We start from the raw sequence: 17,662 nt of genomic DNA on the forward strand, positions 1-17,662 counted from the left end.
GGATAATGATCCTATAAACAATAGTTGCATAGAGATGTAATTGGTAAATCGTTACCTACCGATCATACTAAATCTTGGGCGTATTAGCTAAAGCTAACTCAAGGGTTAGTATGATGTGGATCTTGCCCCACATGAATTATAGAATTCAGTGGGAGCATCATTTAATTAAAGGCCTAATTAAATGATAAAAAAAATATGGTATTTGCTTTCTGCTTTTATTTCTATTGTAGATAACCATGACGACAAACATGAACACCTTCTCTTTGCATTGTGTCCTTGACAAGGACAATCTCAACGGAGCAAATTTCCTGGACTGGTACAGGAATCTGAGAATAGTTCTCACCCAGGAACGTAAATTGTATGTTCTAGAGCAGCCCATTCCGGAGGCTCCTCCTGCCAATGCCACGGGAGCTGACAAAGATGCTTATAAGAAGCATCAAGATGACGCATTAGATGTGTCCTGTCTTATGCTCGCGACCATGAACTCTGAGCTTTAGAAGCAACACTAGTTAATGGGCGCTTATGATATGGTTGAACATCTTCGTCAACTATATCAAGGACAAGCACGACACGAGAGATTTGTGATCTCAAGTGCACTATTTCAGTGCAAGATGTCAGATGGGGCTCCCGTAGGCCCATATGTACTCAAAATGATTGGGTACATAGAAAACCTACAGAGGTTGGGATTCCCACTTGGCCAAGAGCTGGCCACTGACCTGATCTTACAATCCTTGTCGGATAGCTATAGTCAATTCGTTCTAAACTACAACATGAACGAAATTGACATGCCACTGCCCGAGCTGCTTAGCATGTTAAGAACTGCTGAGCTGAACATTAAGAAGGTTAAGCCCCACTCTGTTCTGATGGTTCAGAAACACAAGGGCAAGGGCAAGCCCAATGGCAAAGGAAAGTCCAAAGCCAAGGGCAAAGGCAAGGCACTGAAGCCTAAAGGAGGGGTCGTCAAGGAGGCTACCTGTTTCCACTGCGGTCAGACAGGGCACTGGAAGAGGAACTGCAAGGTGTACCTGGAAGATCTTATGAAGAAGCCAAGTGAGACTTCCACTTCAGGTATATATGTTATAGAAGTTAATCTATCTATTTCTTCATCATGGGTATTAGATACCAGATGTGCTTCTCACATTTGTACTAATGTGCAGGCGCTGAGAAATAGCAGGGCATTGACAAAGGGCGAGGTGGACCTACGAGTAGGCAATGGAGCACGGGTTACTACTGTTGTTGTAGGAACTTATCATCTATCTCTTCCCTATGGCCTTGTATTAGAATTAGATGAATGTTGCTATGTGCCTGCTTTAACTAAGAACATAATTTCAGTTTCTTGTATGGACAAGAAAGGTTTCTCTTTTATAATAAAGGACAAATGTTATTCTATTTATTTAAAAGATATGTTCTATTGTAGTGCACCTCTAATCAACGGACTCTACATTCTAGACCTTGAAAGCTCTATCTATAACATAAATACCAAGAGGTTCAAGTCAAATGACTTGAATTAAACCTATCTCTGGCACTGTCGCTTAGGTCATATAAATGACAAGCGCTTATCCCAGCTCCATAAGGATGGTTTGTTGGACTCATTTGATTTTGAATCTTATGAGACATGCGAGTCATGCCTACTGGGCAAGATGACCAAGACTCCCTTTAGTGGGCACAACGAAAGAGCGACTGATTTGTTAGGACTTATACATAGTGATGTATGTGGCCCTTTCAATGTCGCTGCTAGAGGCGGTTATGGGTACTTCATCACATTTACTGATTACTTCAGTAGATATGGTTATGTGTACAAGATGACACATAAGTCTGAATCCTTTGAAAAGTTCAAAGAATTCAAGAATGAAGTACAAAACCAGCTTGGCAAGAGTATTATGATACTTCGATCAGATCGAGGTGGAGAATACCTTAGCCATGAGTTTCGTGACTATCTAGCTGAGTGTGGGATTCTATCCCAACTCACTCCTCCTGGAACACCACAGTGGAATGATGTATCCGAAAGGAGGAACCGTACTCTATTAGATATGGTACGGTCTATGATGAGTCACACAGATCTTCCTACATTTCTTTGGGGCTATGCTCTAGACACGACAACTTTTATACTCAACCGAGTTCCATCCAAGGTCGTGATAAAGATACCATATAGGATATGGACTGGGAGAGATGCTCAGGTGTCTTTTATGAGGATTTGGGGTTGTGAGGCTTACGTTCGACGTCAAGTCTCAGACAAATTAGGACCCAAATTCGACAAGTGCTACTTTATTGGATATCCCAAGGAAACTAAGGGATACTACTTCTATATTCCCAGTCATCACAAGGTAGTCGTGGCAAAGACTGGGGTCTTTCTAGAATGGGACTTTGTTTCTATAAAGACTAGTTGGAGTACATTCGATCTTGAAGAAGTTCAAGATGCGAACAATAGCACTGAAGCCTCGATGGAAGTTGAACTGGATCCACATACTATTGTGGATGATGTTGTTCCACAAGGAGTTGAGGAAATAAAGTTCAAGTAGACATACCTCTTCGCAGGTCTGATAGGGTACGTCGTCAGCCTGAGAGATACTCATTTCTCTTGTCTGACCATGATGACGTTGTGCTCATAGAGGATGAGCCTACCACCTATCAGGAAGCTGTGATGAGACCATATTCTGAAAAATGGCTAGAGGACATGAGATTCGAGATGGAATCCATATACACCAACCAAGTATGGACTTTGGTTGATCCACCTGAAGGGGTAAAACCCATTGGGTGTAAGTGAGTCTTTAAGAGAAAGATTGACATGGATGGACTTATTTATAAGGGTGGCTAGGTAGCTAAAGGTTTCAAGCAAATTCATGGTATTGACTATGATGAAACCTTTTCTCCAGTTGCGAGGTTTAAGTCCATTCGGATCATGTTTGCTATTGCAGCATACCATGACTATGAGATATGGTAGATGGATGTCAAAACCGCGTTTCTAAATGGAAACCTACTCGAGGATGTGTACATGACACAACCTGAGGGTTTTGTAGATCCACAGCATACTTACAGAGTATGCAAGCTGCATAGGTCCATTTATGGACTAAAACAAGCTTCTCGGAGCTGGAATCTTCGATTCGATGATGCAATCAAATAGTTTGGTTTCATCAAGAATGAAGATGAACCTTGTGTCTATAAGAAGGTTGTTGAGAGCATAGTTATCTTCCGTATATTGTATGTGGATGACATACTGCTCATTGGGAAAGACATCCCTTTGCTTCAGTCTGTTAAGACCTGGCTAGGGAGTTGTTTCTCAATGAAGGACTTAGGTGAAGCATCTCGCATTCTAGGCATACAGATCTATAGAGATAGATCTAAGAGATTGCTTGGCTTAAGTCAGAGTACATATATTGACAAGGTACTCCTACAGTTTGCCATGCAGAACTCCAAGAAGGGATTTCTGCCGATGTCACATGGCGTGAGTCTTTCGAAGACTCAAGGTACCTCTTCTAGAGAGGAGATAGACCGCATGGATCAGATCCCTTATGCCTCAGCCATAGGATATATCATGTACGCCATGTTATGTACTCGTCCTGATGTCTCGTATGCTTTGAGCATGACAAGCAAATACCAGTCAGATCCAGGTGAGAGTCACTGGATAGTGGTCAAAAATATTCTTAAGTACTTAAGAAGGACTAAAGAATATTTCTTGATATATGGAGGCGATGACGAGCTAGCCGTAAAGGGTTACAATGATGCTAGCTTCCAGACCGACCAGGATGATTATTGATCGTAGTCAGGGTTCGTGTTTTGCATAAATGGTGGTGCTGTGAGCTGGAAGAGTTCGAAGCAGGACATAGTCGCTGATTCTACAACAGAGGCCGAGTATATTGCTGCATCAGAGGCAGCAAAGGAGGTAGTTTGGATCCGCAAGTTCATCTTTGAACTTAAGGTGGTTCCTAGTATCGTTGACCCTATTGAGCTCTATTGTGACAACAATGGAGCTATAGCACAGGCTAAGGAACCTTGCTCACATCAGCGGACCAAACACATAGTACGACGCTTCCATCTCATTCGAGAGATTATCGACAGAGGAGATGTGAAGTTTACAGAGTACCTACAGAAGCTAACATCGTAGATCCCTTTACCAAGGCTTTGGCACACAGAAAGCATGATGGTCACACTAGGTCATTAGGCCTTAGAGCCTACACTGATTGGCACTAGTGCTTGTGGGAGATTGTTAGTTAGAGCCCTAGAGTCAATTATTTGATGATTGTTATATGGACTCATTGCATCATATTCTTATATATAAATGCATTTGGTTTTTTGGTTATTATGCTTATTTGTATTGGTGCCAAATAAACTAAGTATAATAGTGTCCTTGAGTAGAGGGTTCTTACCTATATCAATCGGTTAGTTGAACCGATAGTGAGATGATATAGGGAACACTACTGTTAATCATTCCTAGTCGAGTATTAACATTCAGGGACAATGTTAATGCGACGAGACTAGCATGTAGGTCAACTCGACGACATGATCTCACAAGTTATTGCTATATAGATATCAAGTTGACACATGGGTATGCATTGGAGAATGTATATTGAATGACCCGCCATGAGAAAGTATCATGGATCGTTATATGAGTGTCATATATTTTTTCATATAGCTATTAGTATGTCTAGTAGTCCTTGAACCTGAAGTCACCATGGATCCCTACATAAGTAGTTACGTACTTTGGCTTCGTCAATCGTCACCCGTAACTGGGTGGACTATAAAGGCGATTACTGGGTATGTAACGAATTATGCAGAGGGATGTGAGTGATGTAGATGGGATCTATCCCTCCTATATGACGGGAGTGACATCGATATTTTTGATAGAGTGAGACCACGAAGTGCATGGTCATGCCCAAATGAGTCAATATGAGATATTGAGCTCATTTGATTGAGTGAGTCTACTTGGAGTTCAAGATTTAAATTGATTAGAGGATGACACGGTCTATGCCTCATATTGATCATTCTAACTGTCTAGGATAGAAGGACACTTGTCATATATTGCGAGGAGTCACAATTATTAGTCACAAGGTGATGTTGGATCTCAACATTCTTGTAACTTGGGTAGTAATGATGTGTCGCTAGATACTGCTCATTACTTATGCTTCTAAATGGGTTTAGGAGCATTGCCAACGTTATAAGAACCTATAGGGTCACACACAAAGGACAATTAGATGGGGATTAGGTTCATATGATGAACCAAGAGAATTAGATTCATGTGATGAATCAAATTGAATTAAGAGTAATCCTAATTGGGCTAATTGAGTTGGACTCAATTTGATTCATGTGTTCAATGAGTCTAATTTAGATTATGACTCATTGAATCAATTTAATTGAATGAATTAGATCCATTATATTAAATTGGCTTGAATCAAATGGTTGGATTTGATCAACCATGGGAGTTATAATGTCAAGTTTGACTTGACTTGAGAGGAAGAGGAAGAGTCAAGTTTGACTTGACTATTTGCCACCTCATTTGTGAGTTGGCATTAGGAGGACCAATGATGATGTGCCACATCATCAAGGCTAGCACATGTGTGTGCCACCTCATGGTGGTTACAAATCTCCTCATTAATGGACTCCACATTAAATGAGAAGGGGGTTACAAGCCATAATGTGGCCGGCCACATTATGCTCTTGTGTGGGTTTTCATTTTGTGTGTAACTCTCATCTTCTTCCTTGCTCTCATTCTCCTCTCCCTCTCCTCCTCCTTGGCCGAACAACCTAAGGTGCTAGCACACCTTTGTTTGGTCTTCTCCACCTAGTTTGTTATTGTGGATACGCATAGAGGATCGTACACTTGACGATCTCGAGATCCGACGAACCTTTGGACGAGCGGGATTGCGAAGGGCATTGTATTGAGGGTAAATACCTTCTCCTAGTGAAGATCTAGGCTTTAGTAAACTTGTACTTGAAATTTTATTTTATAAACTTCGCACGGATCCGGTGGCATGGGAGATTCGGGGTTTCCGCAACGCGAAAAAGTGATTTTTACGACCCGAAAATCCCAACATATCCCTTATGAGCACAACGTCATCATGGTCAAACAAGAGAAATGAGTATCTCTCAGGCTGACGACGTACCGTATCCGACCTGCGAAGAGGTATGTTTACTTGAATTGGTTATTGTTCCTCAACTCCTTGTGGAACAACATCATCCACAACACTTTGTGGTTCCTGTTCAACTTCCATCGAGGCTTTAGTGTTATTGTTCGCATCTTGAACTTCTTCAAGATCGAACGTACTTCCACTAGTCTTTCTAGAAACAAAATCTCTTTCTAGAAATACCCCAGTCTTAGCCACAACTACCTTGTGTTGACTGGGAACGTAGAAGTAATATCCCTTCGTTTCCTTGGGATATCCAATAAAATTACACTTATCGGATTTGGGTCTCAGTTTGTCCGAGACTTGACGTCGAACATAAGCCTCACAACCCCAAATCCTCATAAAAGACACCTGGACATCTCTCCCAGTCCATATCCTATATGGTGTCTTTATTACAGCCTTAGATGGAACTCGATTGAGAATGAAGGCCGCTGTGTCTAGAGCATAGCCCCAAAGATACATAGGAAGATCTGTGTGACTCATCATAGATCGTACCATATCTAATAAGGTACGATTCCTCCTTTTGGATACACCATTCCACTGTGGTGTTCCAGGAGGAGTGAGTTGAGATAGAATCCCACACTCAGCTAGATAGTCACGAAACTCATGGCTAAGGTATTCACCACCTCGATCTGATCGAAGTATCTTAATACTCTTGCCAAGCTGGTTTTGTATTTCATTCTTGAATTCTTTAAACTTTTCAAAGGATTCAGACTTATGTGTCATCAAGTACACATAACCATATCTACTGAAGTTATCAGTAATTGTAATGAAGTACCTATAACTACCTCTAGTAGTGACATTGAAAGGGCCACATACATCACTATGTATAAGACCTAACAAGTCAGTCGCTCTCTCACTGTGTCCACTAAAGGGAGTCTTGGTCATCTAGGCATGACTTGCATGTCTCATATGATTCAAAATCAAATGAGTCCAGCAAACCATCTTTATGGAGCTGGGATAGGCGTTTGTCATTTATATGACCTAAGCGACAGTGCCAGATATAGGTTTGGTTCAAGTCATTTGACTTGAACCTCTTTGTATTTATGTTATAGATAGGGCTCTCAAGGTCTAGAATATAGAGTCCGTTCATCAGAGGTGCACTACAATAGAACATATCATTTAAATAAACTGAACAACATTTGTTTTTATAATAAATGAAAAGCCTTTCTAGTCTAAACAAGAAACTGATATAATGTTCTTAGTCAAGGTAGGCCCATAACAACATTCATTTAATTCTAGTACAAGTCCAGAGGGAAGAGATAGATAGTAAGCACCTACAGCAACAGCAACAACCCATGCTCCATTGCCTACTCGTAGGTCTATCTCGCCCTTCGTCAATGCTCTGCTATTTCTCAGCGCTTGTGCATTAGTACAAATGTGAGAAGCACATCCGATATCTAATACCCACGATGAAGAAATAGAGAGGTTGACTTCTATAACATTTATACCTGAAGTAGAAATCTTATTTCTCTTCTTCTTAAGATCTTCCAGGTATCCTGTGTAGTTCCTCTTCCAGTGCCCTGCTTGTCCTTGATACAGTTGACGAAGATGTTCAACCATATCATAAGCACCCATCAACTTGTGTTTCTTCTGAAGCTCAGAGTTTATGGTTGCGAGCATGAGACATGACACATCTAATGCGTCCTCTTGATGCTTCTTGTAAGCATCTCGGTCAGCTCGCGTGTGTAACGACCACCCTTCTTACTACTACTACTCTCTAAGGATGACCGTTACTTAACTACTAACTCTACTTAACCGGTATGATTAAAAATCACATGGAAACCCAACCGAAAAATTTCGGCAGAGTCTCCCCTGTACCGGTGACCATATTCAATAATACATGCAATATATACTCAGCCACAAGCGACTGGAACACATATCAATCAACCACACAGTTAAATAAGTATCAAACACACAAATATCTACTTACTAAACTGAACTCGTCCTACATGCAATCTAAACAGAATAATCTCAAATGACATGAACTTAAAATACAACTCAAATATTTACCATAACTAAAATGCGGAAACTAAAATTAAAACTTCTTTCCTAATCCCAAGGCTTCCATAGTCCTGGCATCACACATCCTTCGAACACCTCCTTGTCGCCTTCCTTCTATATCTTTTCCTTTCCTGTATCTGCAGTAAGAGGAAGTGCAATCTATAAGCAAAATTTGCTTAGTAAGCGCTATCTAACTCACAAAATCACGAATGTGCATGTATACGAAAAGAACTAGAAACTATATGCTCTAAAAAGAAATAAAGCATAAACATAACTGCTCATGTCAAACTAATAGCAAAGAAAAGCTAAGGAATCTACTCATGTAATTCTAATAGCTAATCATGCTACTCATCTAATAGGTAAACATGAAAACTACTCATCCACTAGATAAACATGGTAGAATAAAGAACTAAACTTACTGATTTTCAGAACTATATGAAACTTATTTCATTTGTTTTAACTTAATCTTTAATACTTTATGTTTATGTAAAACTCGTTTTACTTGTTCAAAAACTTATACTTATAATACTTCAAAAAAATAATCAACTTCTTCTTGGGCCCAGGCATAGTACCATCTTATGCGCGTTCCCTAATAGGTTGGGGTAGCGAGCCACCAATCCTAAAAGAGCAGACCTCGGTATACCAGGGCCAAGACCTCGGAATTGGACACCTGGATTTGTTTAACGACAACCTCGGAAGTCTGGTATTAGCCTCTTCTTAAAAGTAAAATACTTATAATCTTAATTACTTCTTCTTTAAATGCCTTGGCATTTTAATAGGCACCTTGTGTGCCAAAAATTCCTAAAGTCTTGACTTTGGGATCTACTTAAGGCCTTGGCCTTTTCTTTCTTTTCTTTATCTTTCTTATACTTTTCTTAAACCCAATATACTATTAGGGTATCTTTCGTATGTATCTATGAATGAAACTAACTATGTAACACATAATCATGCATGGAATACAAAAGAAATACTTATAAAAAATCTACACTAATGCTTAACAGAAATCTGCATACTAGCTTAATAAAAATCTGCATAATAGCTTAACAGAAATCTGCATACTAGCTTAACAAAATCTGCATACTAAAAATTCTGCATATTCCAGCTAACAACAACTCTGCATTTAAGCTTAATAAAAATCTACTCTTGTAAACTTATTAAAATCTGCACTATAGTACTAAACGAAACTACACTATAATCTTCTAGAAGCTAACAAAAATCTACATACTTGCTTAATCTAATCTCTTTATCCAATTGTTGGAAGAAAATTGTTAACTTCTCTTGAATACCTTAGTTTTCCAAATCATACATAAATATTTTGAACAGTTCAAAAAGTAATAGCGATAACCTCATTACGTACATATTTATCTAATTCTCTGCCCTTGCATGTCCTCTAACATCAAGAAGCTCTCTCATTTCTCATAACTATTATCTGACTATATATCATCTTTATTCTATTGCGGCTACTATTTTCTTAGTCTTTCTTAATTTGTTTCTTTATTAAAGTGACAGCGTTGTTTAAATCAACAACTATTATATTTCTAACACATATCTTTGAGTTCTCATTCGCTTTTATGCTACTTCCTTTTCTAGCACCACATCTCTTTATCTCTAAACAATTCATACTTAAACATCCTCTAACAAGAACCTCAAAGCTGTTTAAACATACCAACACTAGAAATTGATCACACATCTAATTTTCGGCATTTCTAACAGGTAGAAAAATAAAATCCTTCACAAGCTAATCCGCTAGCAAAGCACATAACTTCTGAAAACAAAAGGAGAGTCAAGATAGGTATTGTTCAAATCCAAAATCTGTAAGCATCATTATGGAATACAAACAACCTTGGATCCAACCCAAAATTTGCTCACAAGAAACCAACAAAGCAGAAAGGTGACACATCTTCAAAGGGAACCCAAATCTGTCCCCAAAACTATAAGCTATCCTGAAGAACCAACACAACATAGAAATCAAATCTACGGCTCCAAATCTGATTCGAAATTCCATACAAGGCTACATAGACTAAACTAAAGCACTTCCATAATTGAAACATGCACCTTTCATTAAAACCGAAATGAGCAACCACAAACTAAACAATCTGTTAAGTTCCGAATCTAACAATTCCACATGCTTGGACGAAACTAATCCTTCCCTTCCTTTCTTTAGGGTTCACGGCAGTAAGCATCAAAACAAAACCCCCTTAAAAGATGCTTCGAAATCCAAAAGGAAACAAGAATCCGAAACCTCAACATATGGCAGAAAATAAAGGAAACCTCGGAACTACTCTTACCGCAGGTGAGTAAGCAACTTACCCTTGCTTTTAGGACTTACAACCGGAGAGGAGGAGATCTAGGGTTCGGGTAAAGCTTCAAATCTCGGTTCTTCTTCGTGCTCAAAGCTTCTCCTTGACGAGAAGTGAAGAAAACCCCTTGGAGAACAACCTCGCCAGCCGTCGGAGACGTGATCGCTCGCTGCCACGATTTCGCCCGAGAAGAATCGTCGTCGCACGCCGAAGAGAGGAGAGAAGGGAAATTAGGGCTCAGGGAAAACTTTCCCCACTTTTGTAACTAGGGTTTTTTATTAACAACTATTGCTTAAGAATATTTCGCTCCTTCCTAAATTAGCAAAGCCCGCTGGCGCAGTTGGTTGGTTGCGTTTTGCTTAAGGCTGGCTCACGAGTTCGAAACTTGGCCAAATCATTTTATTTTCTATTTATTCTCTGTTTCCTAACTACTGCTTAAATAGAATTTTTCTACTTCTTTAATAACAAACGATCGCTAGCACACTTGGTCAGCCCGGCTTTAACCAAGTCAGAGATCTCGGCTTTGATTCCTCAGCCGCACACTTTTATTTCCAATTTATTTTACTGTTCCTAACTACTACTTAAATATATATCGCTCCATATATGATTAACAAAACATTCGTAGACCAGATGGTTCGGCTGAGTTCGTTAAGACTTGGGTTCGGGTCCGTGATCTTGGGTTCAAAACCCGGCTTCAACATATATTATTATTATTATTTTTACTTCTTCCTCTTGGTAAAACTACTAAACGAATTCCAAAAATTGCATAAAAATACTATAAAAATTTCTAAAAATCTCTAGAATTTTTCTATAGCATTTCAAAATATTTTAGAATTATTTTTGGAGCTCAAAATGAGGAAATTTGGGTCGTTACAGCGTGGCAGTGGCAGGAGGTGCCGCCAGAATGGGCTGCTCCAGAACGTACAGTTTAGGTTCCTGTGTGAGAACAATTCTCAGATTCCCATACCAGTCCAGGAAATTAGCTCCGTTGAGCTTGTCCTTCTTAAGGACAGAACGCAGGGAGAAAGAGTTCGTATTTGACGTCATGACAATCTACAACAGAAATTAAAGCATAAAGTAAATATCATATTCCTTTTATCAATTAATTTGGCCTTTAACTAAATGATGCTCCCACTGAATTATAGAACTTTTGCAGAATCAAGTCAGTGATGTGGTCAAACCACACTTACTAGATTCTAACGAATCAGCTATAATTTTTGTGGGACAAGATCCACTTCATACTATGCCTTGAGTTAGCTTTGGCTAAATCGCCCAAGACTTAGTATGATCGGTAGGTAACTAATTACCAATTACATCTCTATGCAACTCTTGTTTATAGGATCAAGATCCGGATTTATATTAAAACTCGAGTTAGCTTTGGCTAATACGCCCAAGAGTTAATATAAATGTGATTTTGTCCTATCTTCCAACTATTGGATAAATGCCTATACTTAAACTCGATCCAATTGAGTTAACTAGTTACTCAATCTAATTGAGTTATTTTCACCCATGCGTTGATAGGCGGGACCAAAATTGTCCCTCCGTACCCTACCAAGATAATATGTGTTGCTCTGCTTTGGCAGATTCAACAACAACATGTGATCAAGGTAGTGATAGGTATCACGACATGGTAGGCATTTTTTGAGTTGACGCGATTGAGATCTAATCTAATCGACGATGTGTATCATATACGCGATTTTGATCTAATCTAATCGTTAAGGTGCATCATGTACGTGATTTAGATCTAATCTAATCGTTAAGGCGCATCATGTACGCGATTTAGATCAAATCTAATCGTCGAGGTGTATCATATACGTGATTGATCGAATCGAATCGTTAAGGCGCTAATTAATTACTTATTCTAGCATGCATCACATATACACACACAAGAAATCAATTAAATGTTTTGTGATTAGTCATGGCCCTACTACGATCTTCTCAAGCCAATGAGAAGATCGGATGGTCAACCTAAGGTCAACAGCTTCTCAAGCTCATTCCTTTGACCACCTTGTGTTGCTCGCGCCCTCCTTGTAACTCCGTCTCGAGTGGACCTTTCACCGCTCCAATTTGTACATTACAAAGGTGAAACTCGAGTTACATTCGAGTCTAAACTATTTACAATAGGAATATAAAAATAGGAAAGACACGACGTGCAGGTCGCGTATCTTATACAACACGCACATCACAGAAAATGGCACGCAGACCATAATATGAATTACAACACAAAATTTCCAATCTAATTGGGTCTTTTGGGCCATGACCATCACAAAATAATACATAATTCTAAATTATGTAATTTCTATAAATTTCTGTAATTTTTCTTACAATTTTTATAAGTAAAATTCTCGGCGGTCCCGTTTAGCGATTTTCAAGCGCAATCGCGAAACAAATCCCCTTGCGGGGTTAGGGGAAGCACCCCTACCCGCGATATAACCATCACGAGTGTTCCTAAGCGATCCTATAGTGCCTTAGTCCGCTGTCCCAAAACGATTTGGGGTGAAACCTTGCCGTTTCGGAAATATTTTCTCGGTAGTCGAAGCCTACAAGTGTCTAAACACTTGTGCTTCGCTTCTATGAGAAAATTACCCATAAAATCTATAAAAATCTTAAAAATACAGAAACTTACAGATTTGTAGAATTTCATAAAATTCAAAATAAAACTCGTACGAGCTTCGCACGTGGCGCTGATACCATAGTTGGGTTTTTCGGGCCGCAAAAACAGCTTTTTGCATTGCGGAAACCCCGAAATTCCCATGCCACGGATCCGTGCGAAGATTAAAATTTTGTAAAACTTTGAATATGAGTTTTCTAACCTAGATCTACACTAGATCTACAAAGGAGAAGAGTTTACCCTTGATGTGATGGCCTTCGTGTATCCCGCTCGTCGAAGGTTCGCCGGATCTCGAGAGTATCAAACTAGATACTCCTCTATGTGTATCCACATGAACAAATGATGGAGAAAACAATTAAAAGGTGTGCTAGCACCCTTAGAAGTTTCGGCCAAGGAGGTGGAGGAGAGGGAGAAGACGATGAGAGCTTGAGAGGAGGAAGAAGATGAAATCAATTAGCACACAAATGCACTCAATTTCATCTTGAAGTGGCCGGCCACTTCAAGGCTTGTAACCCCCATGGAATATCAAGAGTCACCACTCTTGGTAACTCCCAAGAGGTGGAATTTGGTCAAGTCAAACTTGACCAAATGAAGAAGCCTTGATGATGTGGCATTGGTCAAGTCAAGGTCAAGTCAAAACTTGGCTCTTCATCTTCCTACTTATGTCAAGTCAAACTTGACCACTTCTCTCCCTTGGTTGATCTAATATAACCATTGGTTTAAGTCAATTATAATTTAATGAATCTCTCTTCATTGAATTAAATTAATTAAATGAGACTAAGTCGAAATTAGACTCACTTAACACATGAACCAAATTGAGTCCAACTCAATTAGCTCAATTTGGATTACTCTTAATCCAATTTGGTTCATCACATGAACCTAATCCTTTAGGTTCATCAAATGAACCTAATCTCCATCTAATTGCCCTTTGTGTGTGACCCTATAGGTTCTTGTAACGTTGGCAATGCTCCTAAACCCATTTAGAAGCATAAGTAATGAGCGGTATCTAGCAACACATCATTACTACCCAAGTTACAAGAATGTTGAGATCCAACATAACCTTGTGACTACTAATTGTGACTCCTCACAATATATGACATTGTCCTTCTATCCTAGACATCTAGATTGATCAATATGAGGCATAGACCATGTCATCCTCTAATCAATCTAAATCTTGAACTCCAAGTAGACTCACTCAATCAAATGAACTCAATATCTCATATTGACTCATTTGGGCATGGCCATGCACTTCGTGGTCACACTCTATCAAGAATATCGATGTCACTCCCGTCATATAGGAGGGACAGATCCCATCTACATCACTCACATCCCTCCGTATAATTTGTTACATACCCAGGAATCGCCTTTATAGTCCACCTAGTTACGGGTGACGTTTGACGAAGCCAAAGTACGTAACTCCTTATGTAGGGAACGATGGTGACTTCAGGTCCAAGGACTAGTAGTCATACTAATAGCCACATGAGAAAGTATATGACACTCATATAACGATCCATGATACTTTCTCATGGCGGGTCATTCAATATACATTCTCCAATGCATACCCATGTGTCAACTTGATATCTCTATATCTATGACTTGTGAGATTAAGTTATCTAGTTGACCTACATGCTAGTCTCGTCGCATTAACATTGTCCCTGAATGTTAATACTCGACTAGGAATGATTAAGAGTAGTGTTCCCTATATCATCTCACTATCGATTCAACCAATCGATTGATATAGGTAAGAACCTTCTACTCAAGGACGCTATTATACTTAGTTATTTGACACCAATACAAGTAAGTATAATAACAAAAACAAATGCCTTTATTTATATATAGAAGAATATGATACAATGAGTCTATACAACAATCATCAAATGATTGGCTCTAGGGCTCTAACTAACAGTAACTCTATGCAGAAAGTCTTGGGGGGCCGAGAGCTTCAGGCAAAAGTCCTAGGGGGGGGGGGGTAACCCTAGATGGAAAGTCCTTGTTGTAACACCCCGCCCCTTCCTGCTTAAGCTGACGGGGGTGACTTATCTTCTCTTCTTAAAACAGCGGAAGTCTTATCTATAGTATATATTTTTTTTTCTTTTTAAACTTTTCTTTTACTTTTCAAATCATCATCGCTAACTACCTATCGTATGAGTCACATAACATGCTTAACATAAGTTTAACCCATAATACTAAAGAGCATGATGAAGTGTCATAGAGTCATAAAAGAAACAACTTGAACATAATTCTTATTAACTAGAAGCAGGTCTTTCTCTTTAGCCAAGTCACTACTACACACGTCCTCCTTGCCCCCTCCTACTGCTCCCTTAGTACATCCATTATTTGCCCTTATCTGTGGTACAAGGAAAGTAAGCTGTGAGCACTCAAGGCGCAGTAAGATCCTTTCCAACTCACGAAAATCGTATTGCATAAATAAAGCTTCAAGGCATAAAGCATAAAGACAACTCATCATATCATGTATAGAAGCATCATATCATAACATAATCATATGGTATCATGGCATATCCTAATAAAGTCATAAAGTGCATTCTAGCATAACATAATCATGATCATAACATATCATAACATAATCATAAGGTTCATCCTAACATAACATAACATAATCATAGGCATCATGGTATATCGTAACATAATCATAATGTGTTATGCGAGATAACTTTCAAAAACATGATTCATGCAATAATATATGCAGCATGTCCTTTGAAAAACTTTTTACTTACATACTTAAACATAATCATAACATGGTTAGGGCCCCGGCTTGTACCACATACATAAATGCGCGCGTCCCATGTAGGTCCAAGGTAGCAAGTCTTGAACCCTACAAGGCATACATACTAGGCCCGTTTCTTAGTCCATCGACCTAGGGGCACTTAGGAGCCCATCCCTAATGAGGCCCGTTTCTTAGTCCATCGACCCCGGGGTGCTTATGGAGCCCACCCTTGGTACAAGCCATATAAAGTAAAGTAGCATGTCATGCATATCATGTAACGCCCGCCCTCCGTGCTGACCCTAAGGGACGGGGCTACGATACTCTACGTATAAATTTTTCTTTTTAAAACAGCGGAAGACTTAAAATAATTTTCATAGTTTTAATAAAACTTTTCTTTTAAATTTCTTTTGAACTATACTATCACATGGCATCAAAATCATAACATCAAATCAAGTGGAACCATAATGTCAAGCCACACATGTTTAGGTATCACAAGTCATAAAATACCAATGCATAGTTCTTTAAAGAAACTTTAAGCAGGTTCTTATTTATTTGGTTGCCTAGCCACTGCCACACACATCTTCGTTGCCCCTCCTGCTGCTCCTCTAACTCATCCAGCTTTTTCCTTTATCTGTGGTATAAGGAAAGTAAGCTATGAGCACTCATGGCTCAGTAAGTTCCTTTCCTACTCACTAAAACCAACAATCAGCACATAATCAAGAATGCATCAACAAGTCATAATCTCAACTAATCATGGCATAACATAGCATTCTATTCAAGCATATCATGCATCATAATATAATCACAACTAGTCATAGCATATCAAGCATCACCATGGCCGAAACATATACATAGTGCATTACATAAAACATAGCTAGACATGGCATAACAAACAAGTATTATGGTATATCAAAGCATGGCCGAAACATGTATATCAAAGCATCATACTATGGCCGAAACATGTACATCAAGGCATCATCATATCTATGGCCGAAATCTATATATCAAGCATCAACAAATCCATGGCCGAAACATGTCTATAAGGTATAGCATGAACATAACATAATCATACCTTATCATGGAATATCATAATCAAGAGCATAACATGAAACATAGCATAATCATAAGGTTTATGCAATATGATTTAGGAAAACATGTATCCGAAAAAAAACATGTGTATGTCTCATGATCTTTAAAACCATTTTCTTTTACATATATACTTGAAAATAATCTCAACATAAGGGGGATCCCGGCTATGTACCACTTACATATTGCGCACAACCTTGTAGGTCCAAGGTAGCAAGTCTTGAACCCTACGAGGCAAACATACTAGGCCCTTAGTCCTAGGGGCACTTAGGAGCCCATCCCTAACGAGGTCCTTAGTCCCCGGGGCGCTTATGGAGCCCACCCTTGGTACAAGCCACTCACATATAAAGTAAAGTACATGTCATACATATCATGTATCATAAAAGCATGCATCACTTAGGCACACATCATATCATAAAAGTATGCATCACTTAGGCATACATTATGTCATAAAAGTATGCATCACTTAGGCATACATCATATCATAAAGGTATGCATCACTTAGGCATACATCATGTCGTAAAGGTATGCATCACTTAGGCATACATCATATCATAAAGGCATGCATCACTTAGGCATACATCGTGTCATAACAATATGCATCACTTTGGCATAGATCATAAAAACATGCATATCTTAAGCATAAAGCATATCATCAAGCATGCATGATTTAACCACCTAGCATATCATGAAAGCATGCATATTTTAAGCACTAAACATAGCATTAAATCATGCATAATTTAACCACATATCATAACATAAGCATGCATATTTTAAGCACAAAGCATATCATATCATAAAAGCATGCATATCATAT

The sequence above is a fragment of the Zingiber officinale genome, chromosome 2B (assembly GCF_018446385.1).
Source record: "Zingiber officinale cultivar Zhangliang chromosome 2B, Zo_v1.1, whole genome shotgun sequence".
Taxonomy (NCBI): domain Eukaryota; kingdom Viridiplantae; phylum Streptophyta; class Magnoliopsida; order Zingiberales; family Zingiberaceae; genus Zingiber; species Zingiber officinale.